Raw genomic sequence first — 5,712 nt, forward strand, 5'->3', positions numbered from 1 at the left:
TAGCAGAGAAAAGTTTTTTGGGAACTGACCGCTACCTGGAAAAGAAAACATTTGAAAACGTGAGTTAGAAGCCCAATGAGTGAGTTAATAAAACGTAAATCTCATACTTAAACTAAAAGCTTGAAAACATAATGCTGGAACTTAAAGCATACCAAACAGACGTGTACTTAAACCTTTTAAACCAATGTATCTGAAACCTGAATCTTAGTTGAGAATGAACATTAACTGCTCTAATTCCCAACATCAAGCCATGGCCAAATGAGACCTCTACTTCAACCTGTTCACATTAAACTATGGCTAGAAGAAATTGCTACGTCGATCTCTTTAAATATACTGATGGCATCTCAAGCAACATCCCTAAGACATAAACGTTGATAACAACTTTTATACATCAATAATCATCATTACATCCCGGTTGAGAACAAGCATACACCGCTCTAGCTCCCACCGTCTATTACTGGCCAAAAGACCTATATCTTGACCTCTCATTCAGACCTGCCTACATACACATGGAGTTTGTTACGTACTGTCAACACCTTAGGTACATATATTAAGATACCTTCCCTAGCAGTATCCCTACTCATTATGTTTAAAAATACCAATGCATGTACTTTGACAACTTTAGGTATTTAAAACATAGTACGTCAAGCTTCATTCAACTTTAGCTTTAACCCTAACGCATGCTTCATATTTTATGAAATAAGTTGGATTAAAACATATTAAACTAGCTTGTAAAACCACTAACATACGTTAGACATGAAAAACATACTTGGAAAACTCATACATTAGTAAACATCAAGCATTGATAAACATTCACAAGCATTAGAAATTTCAAACTATCCTTCTAGCCTAGAAGAATATATGACTGTCTTTATCCTTAGTTGAGAGTGAACTGATAGTTCTAACCCTCAACGTCAACCTTAGTTGGGGAGAACTCTTTTGCTTAATTCCTCGGTGTCGTATTACCTACGTGCACGTGGTTATAACTGAGTACTATCGTAGTACCTGACTAGGATATCTTCTCATTGTCCTTCAGTATCCTCAGGTACTTCTGCTCAGATACCTTTTCAAACGTACTTCAGTATCGAGCTACTAAGATATCTATTCATATGTTCTTCGGTATCAATTTGGCTAGATACCTTCTCAAAAGTTCTTCAGTATCAAATTGGCCAGGTACCTTCTCAAGTGTCCTTGGGTACCAAATTGGTTAGATACCTTCTCATATGTCTTTCGGTATCAATTTGGTCGGATACCTTCTCAAAAGTCCTTCAGTATCAAATTGGCCAAGTACCTTCTCAAGTGTCCTTCGATACGTCGTTTTAAGTCAAACTAGTCATAAATATTTAATTGAAAGGATACCTTCTCATTGTCCTTTAGTATCCGTCACGTAACCAGTCACAACATTCAGTTGAACACTAAAGATTAGTGCTCAGATCATCATACTAATTCATCCTGGCATAAGCAGACAGTTGCTTAGGAAGATTAAGCAGGCAGCTCAAGAATGAGAGTGAGCAAGCACGAGCGGGAGTGAGAATGAGAGCGAGAGCAAGAGTGAGAGCGAGAGCGGGCAAGAGGAAGCGAGAGCGAGCGAGAGGTGGATCTCGCTAAGATGGAAATCTCGCTGGTTTGCACTGAATCTCGCTGGTTTGCACTGGATCTCGCTGAAAAGTGCCAAATCTCGCTGGGAATTGTAAATCTCGCTCATAAGGATGATCTCGCTCATGTGGGTGATCTCTCTCATGATGATTTTCTCGCTAGTAATACTGATTTTGTTGATAAAAGTTCTATTAGTAAATGAACTATTTTGAGGTATTTTGCTAAGAATTCTAAGTAGTTTAACCGGGAAATATGTCCTTTCAGGCCAAGAAGATCTAGGAGAAGCATGTAACCCGTTAAGAGGCCAACAAGCTGTGAGTGACTATGTGATGAATTAATGTTTTTAATGATTTAGAAATTATGATTTCTTTAAAACAACAATATTTTCCTAAATAGTTTCTAAAAGGACAATATCCTTTTAATTTTCCCCTTAGGCATGCATGCTATTGAGAAAGGAAATAATTTTGGTAACGAGCAAGATCAAAATTTATACCTCTAAACTATAGGTGTTTATTATTTAAAATCTTGAATTACTAATCGTGTCGATTGAAATCTTAGATTTTTATAAGTATAACAATTTACTTTCTCTTCTAGATTTGATTTTGTTTGACAAATTTCGTATGAAACTTATAATTTATATCAATTTAACTCATAAATTTTGACAAGTGAATCAATTTTAGATCTTTTTCTTTATGATTAAATTTGAAAATCAACCATCATGAAATGTCACATGTATAGACTTCTTCAAATGTCAATTTTACAAAATAGACTATTGAGTTGATTCATGAAGAATACTATGTGCGAATTTTAATTGATTCACTTATAAAAATTTAAAGATTTAATTAATACAATTAGAAGTCTTACACGATATTTTTTTTTTCAAACAAAATGTATGAATTGGGTAAATTGATACACTAAAAAAATTGGTTTAAATTCATACCATTTTTAGTATGAATTTTAATTTATACCAGCTTCAAAATTTAGGGGTATAGATTTGATGTTTTCTCTAAAATTTATTATACATTAACTTTTTTGAGGATAACTTTTTGGCAATTTTATTTTAGTAAAAGATTATAATTAAGAGTTTAATATATATATAGTGCCCAAGTATTTTTCATATTATATTATACTTATATCTCATACATCCTCCAACATCTCCCTCCATAATTTTACAGACATTTTGCACCTGCAACATCAACCACCTCCAGGAAACTTTCCATGGCCGACGATAAGAAGCTCCATATAGTAATGTTCCCATGGCTAGCTTTCGGCCATATGATTCCTTATCTTGAGCTCTCCAAACTCATTGCTCAGAAGGGTCACCGTGTCTCCTTCGTTTCTACTCCCAAAAACATCGATCGTCTTCCCACCAAACTCCCTCCCCATGTATCTCCTTTACTCACCTTTGTCAAAATTCCTCTCCCTCAAGTTGACAATCTGCCCGCAAATGCAGAGGCCACATCCGATCTCCCTTACGACAAAGTTCAGTTTCTCAAAAAGGCCTTCGACGACCTTAAACAACCCCTCTCTGACTTTCTTCGAACTTCCGATGCAGACTGGATCTTGTTCGACTTTGTTCCCTATTGGATCGGTCAAGAGATTGGACCCAATCTCCGGATTAAGACGGCTTTTTTCAGTATCTTCATTCTCCAATCTATGGTATTTGTCGGACCTATGTCAGGGGACCATCGGATGAAAATTGAGGATTTCACGGTTCCTCCTGACTGGATCCCCTTCCCCACTACCGTAGCATTTCGTCACTTTGAAATTAAGAAGGTTTTCGACTTTGTAGGCGGTAATACCACCGGGGTTTCAGATTTAGATCGCTTAAAAATGAGTGCTCACTACAGCGATTTAGTGGTTGTGAGAGCCTGCCCTGAGTTCGGACAGGATTGGATTCAATTGCTTGGAGATGTATACGGTAAAAATATCTTCCCAATTGGTCAGCTTCCGACGTCAGAGTATAATTTCGAAGACGAAAATTCAGCATGGCAGTCGATTAAAGAATGGCTTGACAAACAACCCAAAGCATCAGTGGTCTATGTGGCATTCGGGAGCGAGGCCAAGCCTAGTCAGGACGAACTAACAGAGATTGCTTTAGGGTTGGAAAAATCAGAGTTGTCGTTCTTTTGGGTTTTGAGGACACGGCTAGGACTGTCCGACCCGGATCCAATTGAGTTACCCAAGGGCTTCGAGGAACGAACCAAAGGGCGGGGTGTTGTGTGCACCACTTGGGCGCCGCAATTGAAAATATTGAGACATGACTCAGTGGGTGGGTTTTTGACACACTCTGGTTGGAGCTCTGTTGTGGAAGCTATTCAGAGTGAAAAAGCTTTGATATTACTGTCTTTTCTGGCAGACCAAGGAATCATTTCGAGAGTGTTGGAAGAGAAGAAGATGGGTTATTGTGTTCCAAGAAACCAATTTGATGGTTCGTTTACAAGGGTCTCGGTGGCAGAATCATTGAAGCTAGTAGTGGTGGAGGAAGAAGGTAAGATTTACAGAGAGAGAATAAGAGAAATGAAGGATTTGTTTGTGAACAAAGGAAGAGACGAGAAGTTAATGGATCGGTTTCTGAGCTACCTAAAGACGCATAGAAATGCCAAGTGAGGATATCTTTAATGTTGATAGAATATTGGAGTGTATCAAGAGAGCTCACTCAAAGCTCAATTTCTGATGTATTATATGTTGTTTGATTAATAAGTTTGGTATTTTCTGTTAATCAGTTGCATAAATTGTTTATCTCTTTTACCGTGAGTCACCTATTTAAGGTCATTGTGTTGATCATTTTATCAACAATAACAAAAGTCATTTTATGATCAATTTCTTGTTGTTTAGAATTCTATTATGGTACCAGAGTTTGAAGTCTAATGACTGAATTTTTTTTTTTTCGGAGATGGATACTCCCACCAAAGATTAGTCTTCGGCTGAGACAACTTCATCTACAACTCCATTCAAGGTAATCAATCCAGGAAGTAAAATTACTACTCTGAAGCTTGATGAAAGTAATTTTGTATCTTGAAAACTTCAAATTACCACAATCCTAAGAAGATATGAACTTGAAAGATTCATTGATCAAGAACGCACTACTTCGTTGAAGTTTCTTCCAACTGAATCGTCATCTTCTTCAACAAGAATACTAAATCCAGAGTACGATTTCTGGATAAGGCAAGATAGTCTTATTGTTTCTTGACTTCTTGGAGTTGTGTCAAAGGAAATTCTTTTTGAAATATTAGATTGTTCAATGTCTCAAGAAGTTTGGAATGTTTAAATAATGTTAGACAAGTTCTTACCTCTTGTAACATTTCTTATTCAAATAAAGATGCCTTTTCTGTTTGTCATGATTGTGCTATGGCTAAAAGTCATAATCTTCATTTTACCAACTCTCAAACTACTTACTAAAAACCTTTATAATTAGTTGTAATTGATGTTTGGGGGCCATCATATCAATTTTGTTGATGCCTTCTCAAGATTTATGTTACGAAAACAACAATTAAAGAACACAAAAAAAAAAAAGCGTAGAGATAGAGAAGACCAACACACAGATATACGTGGTTCACTAACAGTGTGTTAGTTACGTCAGGAGAACAATATTATTTGAGAGAATGTTTTCAGAAAACTACATCAAAATGGCGCCTCTAGGGTTAGAGAATTTATATATAGCACACTACTCTAAATCCTAGGGTCGTAATCGTAAATAACTGCAAATAAATAAATATGTTGAATACAAAATCTAAATAGGTTTCGGGGGCAACCCACCAGGGCACGCCGCCCCTGGATCCCGGCTCACTGACCTTTCAGCGAGACCCCAGTACTTGGTTGTTCGAAGCGCCAACAAACAAATTCAAGTCATTTCAACAAATCTCCACATTGACTTGAATTCTCTCCCAGATAATAGATGTACAAATGCAACATAAATCAATATCATCAGACATATTCAGACTTCTCCCTCATGCCTCAAAGTGTCCCACAAAGGGGACCACTAATAATTCAAAACATTCAGCAAGTCCAAATAACGTTGGAACTTGCCTTGTGGAACCAGTTTGGTGAAGATATCAGTAGGGTTATCAGCTGTACCAATTTTCATCACTTTAACCCTCTACTCACCTCTTAAGA

At 36.9% G+C, this 5,712-nt stretch overlaps 1 pseudogene across 1 annotated transcript; it reads left to right on the forward strand.

The window, feature by feature from the left end:
* Positions 1-2,699: 2,699 nt before the first annotated feature.
* On the forward strand, positions 2,700-4,419 carry LOC120074145 (UDP-glycosyltransferase 91A1 pseudogene; annotated as a pseudogene). The gene has a single exon (XR_016528206.1). The product of XR_016528206.1 is annotated as a UDP-glycosyltransferase 91A1 pseudogene (transcript).
* Positions 4,420-5,712: the final 1,293 nt, after the last annotated feature.

The sequence above is a fragment of the Benincasa hispida genome, chromosome 3 (genome assembly GCF_027475165.1).
Source record: "Benincasa hispida cultivar pf3 chromosome 3, pf3_genome.v1.1, whole genome shotgun sequence".
In the NCBI taxonomy this organism is placed as follows: domain Eukaryota; kingdom Viridiplantae; phylum Streptophyta; class Magnoliopsida; order Cucurbitales; family Cucurbitaceae; genus Benincasa; species Benincasa hispida.